Genomic DNA, 19,310 nt, shown 5'->3' with positions numbered 1-19,310 from the left:
TTAAAATAAGTGGACATTTTCAGTTCTGTGGAAAATAGACAATAAGAGACAAAATGTGTTCAAGGAAAGTGCGTCTAGTGGACTTGAAAGTTGCCGATTTGAGGCAAGACTTGGAGGAGAGAGAGAGCTAGATTGTTCTGGAGAGAAATCAGTACTCCAGAAGAGACTGTGGGATAACTTGACGGAATCAGGAGAAGATCCGGAAACATGTTTATTCGAAGTTTCTGGGGGTGATTTGAGTTCAATAAAGAGCAAACTCGATGAGAAAACCAAACCGCTGACAGATGAACTTCAACAAAATTCGAAGAGTTTTAAAGATAAACTTCAACAAAATTCGAAGTGCCTGGAGAAGAAGCTTCTGGAAAATTCGAAAATTTTGGAAAATAAATTTCTAGAGAATTTGAATAGTTCGAAGAAAGAAATTCCAGAAAATGCAGAAAGCTTGAAGAAAGAGCTTTGTAGTGTGGCGAGCCTACTCGAAGAAAGGATAGGAACCATCGAGAAAAAAATAGATGACATCAGGAAGGAAATGAACACAGAAGTAGAGGGAATCAAAGGCGGAGTTCAGGCAAAAATCATCGAGAAGAAGAAAACAATGAGCAAGTTGTTAAACCAAATCGTTAATTCTGCCCACCCCACAGAAACGGTTACCGAAAACTAAATTCCGGAACTGAAAGATGTCAAAGTTAGTTCTGAACCAGGGAAGCTCTTCATGAAGCCGCCTCAGTTAACGGAAAAACTACTTGGGCAAATTACCGACGACAGTTTGAAGCTGCGGCCACAGCGAATGTATGGAATGCATCAGAAAAGGCGGTAGCATTAACATTGGCGTTGCGTGGAGAAGCAACGAATATTCTGCAAACCCTCACGGCCCAGGAACAGGAACACTATGACCAAATTGTAAAGCATCTTGAGCTGCGGTATGGACAAGCCCACCTAGAGCTCGTTTACCATTCACAGCTGAAGAACCGATTCCAGAAATCAGGAGAATCCCTACAGGAATTTGAAGCCGACATTGCTCGATTGGTTCGTCTGGCGTATCCTGCTATACCAGAAAATGTAATGGAGCGGTTAGTAGTTCAGGCATTCTTGGACGGACTTCGTAACCAAGAAACGAGGCAGGCCTTAACACTAGCTCATCCCAAACATCTCGTGGATGCAATGGCAGGGGCTCTGGAGTTTGAGGCTGATAAACAATCATGCAAGAGCCAGAGCAAAATTCGAGCTGTCGAGGAAGATGGACGAGTGCCTGCTGATATTGAACCATCAGAAAAGTAATGAAAGAAGTGTTGCTTGGGAGGAAACAAATAAGATGCTGTTACCTTGGCCACGTGGTCTCTGGGGAAGGAGTGGCGGTAGACGAACAAAAGATCAAAGCAGTTACGGATTGGCCCATTCCGAAAGACATACATCAGCTTCGGAGCTTCATTGGTTTATGCACCTACTACAGCCGATATGTGCTGGGGTTTGCCAACATCGTCAAATCATTGACCCAACTCACAGAAAGGCAGATCCAGTTCCAGTGGTCTGAGGAATGCCAAGACTGATTTAAGAAGTTGAAAAGAGCTTTGATCAACGCTCCTGTTTCAAGCTATCCCCTACCTGACGGAAAGATCATTTTAAATACGGACGCCAGCAACGTTGGACTTGGAGCAGTCCTTTCTCAGATCCATCATGGACAGGAGAAAGTTATTGGCTACTTCATTTGAACGCTCAGTAAACCAGACCGCAATTATTGTGTCACCAGGTGAGATCTGTTGGGCCGTTGTCAAAAGCATAGAGGATTTCTACAAATACGTGTATGGAAAAAGAGTTTTGTTGAGAACGGACCATGCAGCTCTCAAATGGCTTCTGCAGTTCAAAAATTCCGAGGGCCAAGTAGCGCGCTGCATTGAGATACTACAAGAATTTGACTTCAAAATGAAACATCGAGCTGGGACTGGCCATGAAAACGCAGATGCCCTGTCACGGAGACCATGCCCCGATGACTGCTCACATTGCCGACGAGCCGAAGAGAAGGAATCAGATATTCGTAGAACTAGAGCTGTAGACGACAACTGAGATGATAATAAGATCAAGGAAGACCAAGAGAAAGATCTGGATCTTAGTTTAGTCATCGGATGGAAGGAAAGTAATCGAAGACCATCTTGGCAGGAGGTAGCAGGTTATTCGCCAGCGGTTACGTCCTACTGGGCACAATGTAACTCCTCAACTTGGAAAACGGGGTCTGAAGTCTGATGATGGTAGAGAAGAGAGGCACCAGACAGTGGTATCCAGGAACAGACGACGAGAGGTGCTCAAAGAAATTCATGATGGAGTCACTGGGAACAATGGTTTTACTGGGTTAATTGTCAAGCTGACATCAAGGACTGGTGCAGAAAATGTGCTGTATGTGATGCCGGTAACGGACCTTGGATACGACCGAAAGCTCCAATGTGCCAGTATAACCTGGGAAGTCCTTTTCAGAGAATCGCCATCGACATCGCCGGCCCGTTCCCAGAATCCTAGTAGCCATAGACTACTTCAGCAAGTGGGCAGAAACCTATGCCTTGCCTAACCAGGAAGCCTTTACCGTCGCTGACGTTCTGGTAAAGGAATGTCGATTCGGTGTCCCATTGGAGCTGAATTCGGACCAGGGCAGAAATTTCGAGTTCAACTTGTTTCAAGAAATATGATTTCGAAATTGATGATTTCAAAGTCTATCCTATTCTGGATCCTCCTCATTTGTTGAAAGGAATGAGAAATCATTTTATCAAAAAAGATTTACATTATTCAAAAAATAATGTCGTGAAAACAGCAAAATGGGAGTATGCACGAAAGCTTTATGAGAATGATAACGGGCCAATTAACGGTTTGAAAGTTCTGCCGCATATTACTGATGAACACATCTATGAGAAGAAAATTATAAAAGTGAAAGTGAAGAATGCAACTCACATTTTCAGTTAGAGGTTTGCATCAACTCTTCAGTTGGCTAGTCAGATTGGTGAGTATCTCTTTTCTATATTTTTCATTGCATAATTTGTGTTAGGGATTGAATCTGATTAATTTAATGAATAGTACTGGAGTTCCTTCCCAACACCAAATCTTTATTTTTAACACCTCGACACATGTTAAGATCACCAAGTGATCATCTTCAAGAGGAAGATTGAACTGTAAACTTTCCTAAGCTAACGCTATTGCTATACAGGCATACTATACAGGTAAACTTTACATTTATACCACCCATACAGGTATACCACCCTAAATTAATTCTACAATTTGCCTTATCTATTATTTAACAATATTTTCTTAGGTAGTGTTTGAAAGTTATAGTTATATATAAAACAATTTTCAGCTATATAAAAATTAATTTCACAATATTCCTATTTGAATTTATTTTTACACTGTGTCCTTATGTAGTAATCAGTAAATCGAATAATATTATTTTAACAAGCTATATAGTATGCTATTTGGTATTGGTCCGTCATCGTTATTTCTATCCTCTCATAGGCATTAGTTGCCTATTGTTGTTAACTTGCCTAACTATTCTTAATGAACAGAAGTGTATGGAATCGTTTTGTTGCAAAATATGATGGGCGACTACTGATTTTTCAGGTCTTCCATATTTTGGGTGTGCTATGTGTTCGTTGTATCTTACTCTGATAGATCTTTTTGTCTGTCCATAATATTTTGGATCGCAGTCCTTACATTAAATTTCGTAAATTCCAGGCTTTTCCGAATTCTCGACTTTGTCTTTTGGACTTCCCAAAGGATTCTGTAGTGTATGACTTGTTTTAAAAACCACCTTCATACCTAGTTCCTTGAAGATTTTTCCAAAATTCTTCGTATATTGATGGTATGGAACTGAGATGTATTTATCTTGGTTTTTGTCCTTTCTGAAAGTCGAAATTTCGTTCATTCCTAACCTAAACTTCTCCTTCCTTATTATGTCATTCACAATACCCCTCGATAAACCGTTAGTGGCTGCTCTTTCCTGTATTGCACGTTTTTCTTTTTTGAACCTATCATGTGTTAGAGGGAAAGTCAAAAGACGATGCACTAAAAAATTCAACCCAGCAATTTTGTGCTGTCCACAGTGATATGAACTATCAGGAATATACCTGTACGTGCTTGTTCTAACCCTCCATATTGGCTCCTCATTATCAAAACGTCAAGAAATTGTAGTTGTCCTTTATTTTCCAACTCAAACGTGAAATTTACTGATGGACATCTATTATTTAAAAAAGAAACAAAATCCTCAATATTAGATTTTTTTGTATCGAGTATCACGAAAATATCGTCCACATACGTTAGCCAAATCATGTAAGGACATATTGTAAAATAATAGATAAGGCGAATTGTTAAATTTATTTAGGGTGGTATACCTGTATGGGTGGTATACACCTGTATATAGCATATACACCTGTATAGCCTTATACACCAATCCTTCAGATTTCCAATTCACAAGCTGTTATGAAACTGTGCTTTTCAGTACATCGACCAATACCATTGCCGTGAAGCGTCTATAGAGTGAGTGGTCTATGGTATTGGGATATATATATATATATATATATATATATATATATATATATATATATATATATATATATATATATATATATATATATATATATAGAGTACCAGAAAATAGATTATTAGTATTCTCGATCAATTTGATATAACTGTAATGATATTATATTATATTATATTATATTATATTATATTATATTATATTATATTTTATTATTTTATATTATATCATATTATATTATATTATATTATACTATATTATATTATATTATATTATCATATTATTTTATCAATAGGAATTTTAGCTATAACTTTTATTAAAACAATGATAAAAATAAAATGAAAACAACAATAAAAATTAATTGCCGCTCCGGGGCGAATTCATTGATTCCAGTGGCGCATTTGCTTTTTCAGCTGCAGGAAAACCCGGAAAAACCTGCAGCACCACATCATCTGAAGATCTTGATCTGTATTAATATATTGAGGAAAGAATCAAAAGAATTATTTAATTTTCATTTTTTTGTATTTTTTGGTTGTTGCTTGTATTTTATTTCATTGTAGTTTCAGTCTTTTCGCTTAATATAATTGTCATGTTTCAGCTTATCTTTTTTAATATTTTCAACAGACTCTTTAAGGGATTTCGAATCAATTTATATTATATTAGACAATAGATGTCCGAACTGATGAAATGCACTACGAAACATTGTCAAACACCTTCAAACAAAGCATTAATAATCCAACATCATACAGCACTCTTTCGACACACTGTGAGTCTCCTCGGTGGTGTCATGCTGGACCGCAAATGCATTGCTGAACTCAGCTGTCCTTATACGATAGGTATATGATTTGTTTTTGGACTCAAGTTTCAACCAGTTGTTCTGCAGGAAAGGCTGTAGAGCAGCAAGAGCAAGGAACATATTTCATTTCGGCGATCAATGTCGAATTGGCTTTGCAATAGACCATCTCGGCAAGCCAAGCTCATTTCTGCTATTCGTGGGATAGGTCTTCTGTTGATATATATATATATATATATATATATATATATATATATATATATATATATATGGCGTCATTGTGAGGAGATATGTTGGCTGTACTTACTAAGGCTTGGCCTTCAAGGAATTTCAAGTCCAATAAAGCGTTTGTCAATCGGCGCATAACTAATGAGACCCATGGCAAATCAAAACAGCAACGTCTATTGTATCAGAAACGTTTTGTTTTCGGACTCTAATAATTGCCTAGCAGAGAAATTTGAATGGAAAGACAGAAGACCAATTTTGTTTCTTCGTTATTGTCAACACTTTACTTTTCAAGTGACCAACTTGGGGAGCCTTGCTTTTTTCAGATATTTTTGAATTATGTTTCCTGTCGATCCTAAAAATGATGACTTCATGAGATAAAGTCTTATCACTTCGACTTATCGAGTTCTATTCAGAACGAAGAAGTAGACTTGTAATTTTTAACCGGATGTTATCAAGCTCAATACTGTAGTTCTTGTTCAAATAACTTTAGAGGTATCATCATTTTCATCATTCCTTTTCATAAGTTCCACTCATCTGTGCATAAATCAGGTTCAAAAATAATCTGGGGAAGTGTTCTGAACCTAGTTCACGGAGATTTTCCGATACACATACGGATTTGATGGTTTCCCCGGACACTTTATTGCGGTTGCGTTAAAAACTTTTGGATTAGTTTCAGCAGTTATCGGGAGTTATAGTCGTCCTAAATCAATATCGTGACGCTCTAATTGAAAAATTTCCGCAGCTACCAACTCTTTGTGTAATCTGTTAAAACTTTCTTTACGGTACAGAATTGAATATGGGAATTTCTATTGTCGTCCACTGGTAAAATGAAAATAAGAATGTAGCTGTTTTCCAACTGGATTCAATCAAAACTTTGCGACTGTCGTGTTGTGGATTAGCAATAACGACATAGGAAAGTGTTATTTTCAATTTTGTGGAATGTTTTGAAGATATTCACGAGAAATGTAATAAAATCTGTAATCGAATGCTGCCTAATGAGTCTAGTAGAAATAAGGCTCCAATTGACTTTTGAATGACCCTAGCCATCACTACATATTATAAAACTAAGTTTCCTACGCGTACGTCTATCTGTCTGATTTTCTAACGATTTTCTAATAGCCGGAGTGGATATTTTTCAGAATTCAAATTGAAATTCTTCCTTGTCCGAAGAATAAATTCACAAAACACATAAAATCACAAAAAGTAAGTGATGACATTAACTGAAAAAAGACATATGAACAAGAATAACCTGATAAAAACATTCAGGATATGAGAACGTGGTCAATAAAATGATATAAATCAATTTGAACCACAAATCAAATCAATAAAATACCGTAGATATTACAGTTAGTCGTACTCAATTAAAATTAGAATTCTTCTAAGCTATAATAAGGTCTCACAGAAAGCAAGTCTTTCAACTCCTTCTTAAAGCGCTAAGGTCATTTATGGTTCTTATAGCTTGAGGAAGGTGATTGAACATTCTGAGACCGTTGTAAATAATGGAATATCCAACTAGGGTTGAAGAAGGCAGCAATAATTTGAAGCAGAATCTTTGCCCGGTTTGATACATAGGCTCGTGCAAGTTGTTGAAGAAGTTCCTATTTTTGAAAAGAAGGCAGATCGTTTCATATACCGTGTGTTTATTAAACATGCAGCAAAAAATTGGAGGACTATTCCTTGGACTATTCTAAAGATATTTTTTTCTCTGATGGTTTTTGATAGGGCGCTTTGTTTCGAAGATTCGGGATGAGAAAGAATTTCGACAATAAAAATTTTGGTAATTTTAAAATCATTAACGTAGCTGCAATAAAAGAATGGCGTACTATACTGGACCTACCAAGTAATAAAAAATCTTCAATCATCAGTTTATACTACTCCAGTGAAAGATGCAGAAAATTAGAGAAATCGGATAATTGCTGGGTGTAACGCAATCAGAAATGATCCTCGTGTTTTTGAAAGAGTTCAGGAGTCGATGAGGAGAAGATTCTTGCATCCGAGGAAGGGGGGTAGTTTCAACTGTTCTTGTAGATTAAGAAACATTACAAGTAATTTTTGGTAATAAATTTTGTTATTGTCCAAATCATTTTTCGCTCCGTATCTCCGAAACAAAGCTCCTTATCAAAATTCATCAAGAAAGAAAATATCCTTAGAATATTCCGTGTTGGAAATCACACGTTAAAAGGTAAGACCTCGTTGCTCCTTGGCTCGCACAAGTTTCTCAACTTCTGAGAGTTGTCGTTCGTATGGGGGAGACAGCTGATTAACGAAAAAACAGATTTTAAATAGATTTAATAGTCCAAGGAGTGGCCCCTTGAATTTTTGCCGCATGTTGAAAAAACACCCCGTATAAATAAGAAGATCACAGTTAGTATTTATTACGTTAGAGGCGAAAAGAGGCCGTGAAAAATCCCTAGGCTTGGCAAATGCATCGTATTGCACGTTTTTGTATCAGTAATACTAATTGAAGGCATGTGGTAGAATACACACCCCAAAAGCAAATATGATAACGAAGATGGGATTCAAAAAGGGAATGATAAACCATTGTAGCTGATGTATATCCGAGCTCTAATGCAGTTACTCGTATTGCATAACATCCAGATGGGATTTCAAACTATTGACATGATTGTTGAATTTTAAATTATTGTCAATGAACATGCCAAGAAACTTAAAAGTTGTTACCTTATCAATTTGAATATTATTTAGATGTACAACTGAAATCTGGCAACGATAGGACACTACTTTTGTTTTCGATAAATTCAAACTCGAGAGATTTGAGTCAAACCAGTCTTTCACTTTCGTAATGTCACTCCAAAACGTATGGTTTTTTGGGGCATGCCATAAAATTGTGGTATCATCAGCAAATAAAATCAATTCACCATGGATGTTGATTGACGATAGGTCATTCGGTCATTAATGTAAATTGCAAATAAAACTGGGCTCAGAACCAAACCATATGGGACGCCGCAAGTAATTTTACCTTCATTTGAGTATGAAGTGGTTTTGATCATCTGGGTGCGATTGGTTAAATACGACTCAAACTACTTGAGACCTATGCCAGTTACACCGTATCTACTGAGTTTCCGTAAAAGAATTTTATGATTCACACAATCAAATGCTTTGGCTATATCACAGAAGAACATCCACTCTTTCTTTGTCATTTATGTTGGAATAAACATTGTAAAGAAATGGAAGTGTCTGTTTGAAATACGTTTTTCCGTTAATCAGTATAGCATCGGAAGTGTTCTTTTGCTTTTCGAAACCAAACTGGCAATCACTCATTATTTTGTTTTCATTCAAAAAGCAGAGTAGTCTTGTTTCAACTAATTTGTCTATCAATTCAGCCTTTGCAGAGATTAGAAAAATTGGACGAAGACTTGATGGATCATTGATGACTTCACCCTTTGGCAGTGCTAACACAATCGACTTCTTCCAAAAAAACACTGGAAAGATTTCTTCTCCAAATGAATCATCCATTCGATAATAGAGCAATAGGAGTCATTAAGTTTAGTAGGAGAAATAGGAATGTCTATATATTTTTTGTGTCTCTTGCTATTTAATTCATTAAAGATACACCAGGTTTTCTTTTGACTTATTGGTAGCTTTACCTATTCCACTTTTATAATACTTGCTTTCGGCTAGTTCAATTGAATTTTTGAAAATAATGCGATAGCGAAGAAAGTGATTGAGAAAAGATGCAGTACATGTGAATTTTCTCTAGTAATGTAATACACTCATGTTTTTGCCGAAACCCTCATACCTCTTGTCAACCAATTTTTGTTCTTGTATCTGAAATCGATTTTTGGAAACAGAAAGCTTCTATCAAATATATAAAGTAATTTGTTATGAAATTCAAGAAATGGGTTATCAGAGAGTTCTATATGATTCCATCCAGAGCTAAGACACACTAACTAGTTTGAAAACCAATCAGGAAAAAGACTAAAAGGATATATCCAATTGAAGAAATTGTTTTTGTTCGATATATTGATCTTCAAACAAGACTCAACCTCTGACGGAAGCAAGAAACTCTTTGGAAGGTTCGAAATAGATGAACATTTCAATCTAGCAGACCATTATTATAATATTCATGCAGTATTTGTTCACTATGGTTGTGGCGCTGAATTTGGTCATTATTATGCCTTGGTCAAAGACGAAATGGACTTGTTTAAGTTTGACGATAGTCGTGTCACGAAGTGTTCTGTCGATGCATTGAATCTACTAGAGCCTCTGGAGACGCCCTACATTTTGTTTCATAAGAGACATTGGAAGATCAAGATCTTCAGATGCTGTGGTGCTGCAGGTTTTTTCGAGTTTTCCTGCAGCTGAAAACGCAAATGCGCCACCGGAATGAATGAAGTCGCCCCGGAGCGCCAATCAATTTTTATTGTTGTTTTTATTTTTATCGTTGTTTTAATGAAACATGTATCAGTTTCTTTTCGAAATTCAAAACAAAAATTGGAAAGAGAGTTATATGTTTGAAGTAAATTATAAATACTGTTAGTGAACAGACAACGGAATTGTTTGGGTATAGTGGAATTATTCTGGTTACGAGTCTGGAATTTATTCTGGGATGAAATGTTACATTTTCCCCAGCGAGTCTTTTGTCATCTTGTATCAATACAGGGTAATAATGGGATATTTTTGGCATATTGAGTTATATAGTTTCAGTCTTGATTTAGATGACCTTATATCTCCACTTTGATATCATAATAATAACCATTAGATATTTCGAGTGCTTTCACATGAAATACCAGTGTCATTATGATCATTTATTTTGGTCCAATTTTATATCTATCGAGTCGTTATTTCTCTTAGTCCAAGAATATTGAAATGGAACTCATTTGCATTCAACTAAGGATGTTGTGCTATAAATACAGCGTGACTCACGGTCGATGGTAAGTTAGACGTTTTTGGAAAACGCAAAGCATGATTTTTCTGAAAATTTCACCTCTCGCATTTCCTTACTTGTTCTATCGATCTAAAATATTTTCAGCATTGCGGCGTTGCTACTTTCATCAAAAAATCCTAGCAACTTTATTTTTTCAAATGGAACACCCCGTATATTAATACAATTTTGAAATCGCTCTGGTATTTTAAATTTTTTTTGTCGAAAATGTCCTATAGGTACCTATCTCTATCTGTTTTCGAGATAAAAAATAAATTGTGCTAAATAAGGTCCAAAACATAGTCTTAATTGAAATTAAGTACATCAGTACTCTCAATTCATGAAAAGTTGATATTTTGATGATAGTTTGGACAAGCTCGAGATATTTAAATAACACTAAGAAATCGACTCCATATCATACAGGGTGTGCTAAAATTACTATTATTTCCTTTGTGCATAAAAGTAGTCAAAAGTTCATTTTTTCAAATGAAACCCCCTGTATATTACTCGGTAAATTGGAAGATGGTGGAAAATGTTTCAAGATGATATATCATGTCCCTATACCTAAATCGTTCTCTCAATAAAGTCGCTTCTTCCATAAACATTATTTTTTTTTAGAATTTGGATTTAGGTAGCAGTGGAATTATCAAGCTTATAGCAGTTCGGTTACTTTTATAAGTAATTTACAGAAAGTTATCGACGGTGTTTCGAATCATCTTCCAAAATGAATGCAAATATCGATTATTCAAACGAAGTTCTTATGAAATCATTTATTATACACATGAACAAAGTGATCAAATCATTGTCAGAACGTGTAAAAAATTCAACCAAATGTATCCTGAATTAACACCGATGAACGAGAGGAAGTTTGTATGATAACAAAATAATTTCCTTAAGTACGGCTCAAAGTTTCCAGGGAACAACTGTACCAAAAACCAGTCATTTCTAGGTAAAAAGTAAGATTTTGTGGGCTAAAACATGTGAAAGTACAGACAATAACAGAATAGGATGATTCAAAATAACAAAATTGTAAACAAAATATCACATTTTCACAATGAATGCTCAAAATGTTGTCCATTACATTCTAAACACTTAAAAATGTTTTTTTGTACGCGACTTGTGGTTGCTTTTTCAATTTTCTGGGTATCCAGGTCTTCAATACTCCGCACTATTCGCCGTCGCAGTTCTTCTTTGGTAGGCACTGGAGTACTGTATACCCTTTCTTTTGAAACACCTCATAAAAAAAAGTCAAGTGGCGTGAGATCGCGTGATCTCGGTGTCCAATCCCACGGCCCTAAACGCCTAAAACAACGATCGTCGAAGATTTCGTCAAGTTTCCTGGAAACTTCCTGGGTGGAATGAGCTGGCGCTCCATCCAGTTGAAACCACGAATTCCTATATTCCTCTGAAGGCAAATTTTCAAGAAAATCGATTACAGTCGTCCTTAATATCTGGAGATATCTCTCTGCATTCAGTGTGTCTTCATAAATAAAAAAGCTAATTTTATTGTTCTTCAGAATACAGAAAATATTCAGGTCAAATTTTTCTTGAGAACCCATTTCTTTTGTAACATGAAGATGATGATCAGCCCAAAAATGTTTATTCCTCCTATTGAAAATACCATCATCCCTCGTACATTTTGATTCGTCTCTTCAAATTATTTTTGACAAAAATTCCCAATCTTCCTATGTATGAATCAACAGGGGTTCACAAAAATGCATTCTACGTTCGAAGTCTTCTGCTTTTAGAGCTTGAACTTTGGTAAATTTATACGGATGCATTCCGTGATTTTTCAAAATTCGTTGTACTGAAACATGTGATACACCTAAATCTTTTTCTGCACTGCGAATGGAAGCTTCTGGATATGCATAAAATATGCCAAAACGTTAACAGTATTGTCCTCATTTGAAGTAACAAGTTTTGGTAATGTTGAAGGCGTTTTTAACATGGAGCCATGTTAAGGAAGGTCACAAGCGGAGATCATTTACAGGAAGGAACACTGATTGCGGAGAAAATTCAAATGAGCCGCATATATGTTGTCTAACAACGTAGACAAGCTAGCGTAGAAATACGCAACATATGAAAACCCATAATCAGGCGGAAAACGGCCGACTCCCACCAAACGGTCATCTCCCGCCAAACAAGTGAAGCGGTGAGAGGGAAGGAGGGATAGGTAGAAGAACTCGAGTGACCTATGAATAGTCATTTTTCAGAGGAATACTCCAATCATCACTCTAAGACGATTCTGGATAGTACTAACAAACGAAACATCGTAAGGTAACTTGGCTTGAAGTCTTTCAATTTTCATTTCCTCTTTTTGTTCAATGGTTCAATTTTCAATTTTTTTGCTTATATTTAATTTCATTGTAATTTCCTCCCAGGTTTTCTTTCAGCTATTCATTTTAGTTTACAATATTATTGGTTTTTTCAGGAATTTTATATCTTAATAGACAGGGGAAGTCCGAACTAATGAAATTCACAAATGCCTGAAAGTTGAAGGAAATGTCTTTGGACATATTTTGAAATAATCTTCATATTTCGTGTGAAAAGATAATGCATCATTTTCTAATTTCCGCTCTTTCATGAAACATTCAATTAATTTTTCATTAGAAATAAAACAGAAGTAGGTATCTCGTGAACGGCTGATTTTTGATATAGACAATGGCATATTTTTACTTCTTCAAGACGATGAAATGAAGTAGTTGTATGAATCAATAATAGCTCATTTATGTATTCTCTCAACCTTCTGAATTTCATAGAGTTACTCAAGTAATCGTATGAATATCTCGATAGCGGTTAGTTTTTGGTATAGCGTGTACCACATAAACTCACATTAGAATTACGTTAGGTAACCTGAAGAATTCAGTGATGCCTTGAATCCAGATGAATTTGAGATTTTACTAAAGTATCCGATATCTATAATTATTGTACATCTGATATGATTGTGATGTGATTCAAATTGTACTACACCGCTAATAACCTTTGTAGTTGATGCGGTTATATTGAAGAAAAAAAAGGTATTCAAAAATGTAAAAATATACAGGGTGTTACATTCGAATCGAAGAAATCTGGACCATTTTCGGGAATGTAAAACCGCCGTTATCTTCACTCGATGAAGGATATTGGTAAAAATATATTTTTCAATTTTTCAGGATATGAATTATCTCTCGAAATACGGATAACCGACGGACATAGAGCTGTACCCTGTACATAAGAGGACATTTTTTTAATATTGCCCAAAACAATAAAAATGATACCCTGAATTAGAAAACACTGCCAAAAATCTCAGTACTGTTTCAAAATCAAACATTTTTATATATACTAAACAATTCAAACAATATCGACCGAATGAGAAATGAAACCAACGTCAGAAGCGAAATGAGTTGAGAAATTTGGTGATCGACGCTATATCCACATGGTTCATGATATTTCCATGAAAATGTGTATATATTTTCAGTAAGTTATTAAATAACTATAACTAACAGATAGAAAAAAATAGTTAGTATCAAATTCCATAAAATAATACTGAATACAATAATATGAAAACTAGAACTGGAAATTAAGTTCCAGTGTAAGTGCACGCGTACATCGCCGGGGTCCCGACATAAACTTGAGTTTTAGTGGTATTTTACTGATGAAAAATATCAAATTTCACATAAAAACAACAGTGAAAGTACCGCGAATGACTTTGTGAAAATAAAAGAGTCAGTTTTGAGTACTGAGTTAGTGAAATATGGATAATATCTGAAATTCATTCAGTATATTGGGACTTAGACCTCTTTTATGCACGTGCAGTTGTGCGGTTTGCAGTCGAACGGCATAAAATGCTCAAAAATTATCTCATCTGGCAAGAAAAGTGGGTAGATATCAACCTTCCAGTGGCGTACTAACAGTGATTTCAACATAAAGTTTCAAAGGAAATTTAATTCCACAAACGAGTGAAATCAGTATAGTTGAGTGAGAGTGCATTCGATCCACCTTAAACACCTCAACCATACTAGGGTACCATAAAATCGCTCTTGTATATTCATCAAATATCTGTGTAAGTGCTTCAAAATAATTTTTGGAAAGCTGTACACTAAGTAAGTGAGTAAATCATTCTCTACCGGATTCAAAGAAAGATAAATCCCTAAACCCCTTGCAAACTTGAATGTAAATCATTGGCGAAATATATTGAAAAACTGTAACATCAGGCTTTAAACGAATTGTCTTTACTGGAGCGCTGAAAGTGTATCTACACATAGTAAATAATTTGTTATCATGAATGATGCAGCTGCCCAGATTATTCTATAGGAAATGAGTAAAAATAAGGAAGAACTGAAAAACGCCAATATGGCTATTGAAACTAGATTGCTCGTCAAATTTGAATATCTGCGAAACAGACTTGAACAAAGAAATAAGGCATATAACTCTTCAATACTTATTGAACGAGTTGAACAGACTGTTTGAAGTTAATGTCAGTGAAAGTCATATGAATAACTTCTACTGCCTTGGAAATCAGAAGAACTCTTCTGTCAAAATTGAATTCACTTCCTATTCAATAAAGAAGAAAATTCTCCAGAAAGTCAGAAACTTGAACGGATCTACCATGAGTCTAGCACTTGACCCCACTGGAAATCAGCAAGAAAATTTGAAAATTTTAAGGAAACATCTCCATCTGAAGCTGGTTATAGGTATTTCCCAATTTTCTGTTGCTAATCTATTCGAGTTGGATGATAAGCAAACAAAAGAACCAATTAAATCAAACAGCGTTTCACCTACTCCAACTCAAGATCTTACCAGGTCCCCTTCTCCGATAAAATCTATCACTATATCAGCCACACCTAAGTCAACCGGCACAATCAAGAAAACCTTAAAAAAGCTAACCGACCAGCAACGAAGACTAGAACCCACTCAACTCAGCACTGAATCATTTCATTTTATAAATTTAATTTCTTCTTCTTTTTGAAATCTATTTCACTCTAACGTATTTAAGTTATGTCCCGTAGCTTGAAATTTAGTCACCTCAACGTTAGATCTCTATTCACTGGGTTTGATGAGTTGGAGGATTTTATTACAAGCAATGATACCTCTAGATATTATTGGTATCTCAGAAACTTGGCTCAGTCCTAATATTGGCAATTATATTATCTCTAGAGCTGACAGAGGCGGAAGAGGAGGAGAAGTGTGTTTCTACATTAACAACTCAATACAATTTCGAGTAATTTTTCCCGAGGTTAACCAATATCTCGAACATATCTGGATATCGGTGAGTGAATTTAGCACAAAATACATATTCGGAGTTATATACCGACCACCGAAAGCTAATGTATCACTTCCCATCGTCGTACTCAAAGGTATAGTGTCAAATTTTTCAGTGAACTGCAATTCTTGAACTTGGCGGGAGATATGAATATCAACCTCTTAGCAATGAATAATTCTGTAGAATTCTTTATAGACTTTCTTCAAAGTTATAATTCATCTCAACAGATAGAAGGCTCTACAAGAATAACAGAATAATACCCTTATTGATATCTTGGTAACATCAGAAAAGGATGATATGGTATCTCCGATCATCATGCAATTACTTGTGAAATTATATCACTAGAAAAAATATCAAAATACAAAACAGTTTTTTGCCGAGATTTCCGAAATTTGTATCAAGATAATTTTTTCAATGATCTCCACCTCTTTGATTGAGATACAATCTTTCACTTCGAAACAGCAGATGCAATGGTAGAATTTTTCACCACAAACTCATCAATACTTTTCAATGCCCATGCCTCAGTTAGGTCTATAAGAATAACAAAACAGACCGCTTCATGGCTTACCTTCAACATCGAAGAATTTATAAAATTAGGAGATAAAGCTCTTGGAAAGTTCAAAGTAACCAAATCTCATAGAGACTGGACGAGCTATAAGGAACTCCGTAATTATACCACCGGAGCAATCCGACGTGAAAAAAACGGAAATTCCAGTTTGATCTGGGGTACTCTAAGACTCCAAGTACTACTAAGAAAACTTGAAATTTTGAAAAATAAACACAGCTCTAACCTTTCCGCGGATTTATCAGATCTGAATCAAATAAACTCCAACTTCACAAATATTATTCATCCTGCAAAATCTCATCATCTTGAAACACTTATTGAAAGATATACTCAGACCTATAATGGACCTACTTTGAATTTTCGCAGAGTGACACCACTCCAGAGTCAACAATCCATTGAAGGTATGAAAATTAACTCTGCTGGATCTGACAACATTTCTCCCATTATGTCAAAGTATATTGAAAATTATCTTTTCAACCACATCACACTCATATTTAATTCCTCTATAGAAACAAATCATTTTCCTTCTGCATGGAAACATGCAATTGTACTCCCTTTGCCAAAATGTTAAAATCCAACTAAATTATCTCATTTGAGGCCAATTAGCAAACTGCCTATCCTATCTAAGGTGTCCGAGCGGATTCTGAAAGATCAAATCGATTTTTTTGTATACAATAATAATTTAATAACAAGTGTTCAATCTGGATTTCGTACATCTATAGCACCACCACCACCGCTATTGTCAACATCACCCAAGATTTATTCAAAGCAACTGATAATAATGAAGTGACTGCAATGGTACTCTTGGACTACAGTAAAGCATTCGATACATTGGAACACAATATTCTGTGTAGGAAAATGTCATTTCTCGGATTTAGTGAAGGGACTGTAGATCTATTGAAAAGTTACCTCAGAAATCGGACTCAGTCAGTATGTCTGGATGGAAAGTGTTCTAGTGCTTTACCTGTCAATTATGGAGTACCTCAGGGCTCTATCCTTGGCCCAATTCTGCTCTCTCTCTCTCTCTCTCTGTATATATATATATATATATATATATATATATATATATATATATATATATATATATATATATATATATAACAGAATAATTAGTGACTGGATTAACTATAAATCGGTTTAATTCGTGAGGTTGCAGTCAATAGCTGGGCTGATACAAAGTCAGCCAAAATTTTTATCAACTGTCATTATTTAATGTTTTTCTATTTGTTTTTTAATCATTTTATATTTTATTCTCACGTTATTGTCCTGACGAAGGTGTGAAATATACCGAAAGCTTGACATATAACAAAGAGTTTTCTTTGTAACAGCCCAGCTATTGACTGCAACCTCATAACCTGACTTCCATAAAATAATTGATCATGCAGATGACACTCAGTTATATTATCGATTTCCTCCAAGTAACTGTCAGGTGGCAATGGAAAAAATTAACAGCGATCTGCAAAAGTTATTGGATCTATATATAGCCCATAACCTGAAATTGAATTCTGGAAAATCTCAGCTGATACTTTTTGGTCCGAAACTCAAAAGATGGGAAATTGAAGATAGAATTGAAATACAACTTGGACAAGACTTTCTACAAACAATTAGAGAAAGCAAGAACTTGGGTTTATAGCTAGATGCTGACCTGAGATTTCACAAACATATAAATTCACCTTGTCGTAGCTCATACAGTATCCTACGTCAACTCTATCAAAATAGAGATATTATGAGTTGAAACTTTGCGAAACCCTCATATTGTCTATATTAGCATATTGCGATATAATGTATGGGCCTGCTTTGATACAAACTGATGTAAATTGCTTACAAAAAATACAAAACAATTGCATTCGTCTTTCTTATGGTGTGAGAAAATTCGACCTTATATCCCCCAAGTTCGAGGAGTCAGATTAGTTACCGATTGCTAAAACCTGATAGTTCCACTTATTAGTCAATACACATAAATTCCTCATTTTCAAAAAGGCAAATTATATTTATGAAAGATATAAAACTTTCAAATCACAGAATATTTCGAGGACACGAAACCGTCACACTTTTATTATTCCAAAACACTCGACAACCTGCATTTCTCGTAGTTTCATTTACAACTCTATCAAACAATATGATTTTCTGCTCAGTGAATTTAGACACTACTCCATATATAATTTCAAGATAAAGTTGAAAACATATCTGAAGTCTTCTGGATAGATAATATATTCATGTTATGCCTTGCTCATATGGTTTTTCCTTCGTCTCACCTTCGTGTATGTTTTGCTATATATTTTACCTTATTTAAGCTAAATAGATTTTTAATATTTACTTAGGAATGTATAACCTTTGTTTTTCTTAGTTTAACAAAGATTCATGAACTACTCACTTACCAATGTATACTAGGTATTTATTTTCATATTTCTATATAGAACATGATATCCCCCAGGTAATTATAAAACAGCCTCAGCTGAACTTTGCCCTTTCATTGATTTTCGTATTTACTTCTTCTTTATAAACAATGTATGTCAATGAATAAAGCCCATTTATTATTATCATTATTATTATTGAAGTCTGGCGTAAAATGAATCCAAAACAAGCTCTTCTCGCAAACACCAGAACTGCAAGATATTTTACTGCTAACCATTTTTTGTAATCTTACAAACTATAATCTTCAGAAGTTGGAATTTAAACAAGCTGAAGATTAACGACATTTTATCTTTCGACATTCGATTCCTCTCAAACGTTGAAAGACACGCAGTAGAAATTGACTGTTCATACGTCGACCTCTAACCACCGTTCCACATAGCGGTCGATTCAATGATTAGAACGAACCACTTACGGCAACCGTCCTTTCTGAACATTGCCATATGTCGACTATTGATAGATTCATTCCAAATGAACAGTTAATTTTGATCTGGTTTTTCTTTGGTGGATTTATTGGGAGATATTTTTGCTACAAGTACTATTTTTATTGAAAAATGAAAACCCAGCGGTTATGAAAATCAAATAATACAATCTCTGCATCATTTGATTTTCATGAAAATTACCTTTTATTCAACTCTTTTTTTCATAGTGACAAATTGGGAAAATCTAACAAAAACT

This window comes from Leptinotarsa decemlineata, unplaced genomic scaffold, assembly GCF_025532065.1.
Source record: "Leptinotarsa decemlineata unplaced genomic scaffold, Ldec_3_MD MMD2_tig00026340_RagTag_RagTag, whole genome shotgun sequence".
Lineage (NCBI taxonomy): Eukaryota > Metazoa > Arthropoda > Insecta > Coleoptera > Chrysomelidae > Leptinotarsa > Leptinotarsa decemlineata.
Note: the sequence above shows the minus strand (reverse complement) of the source record.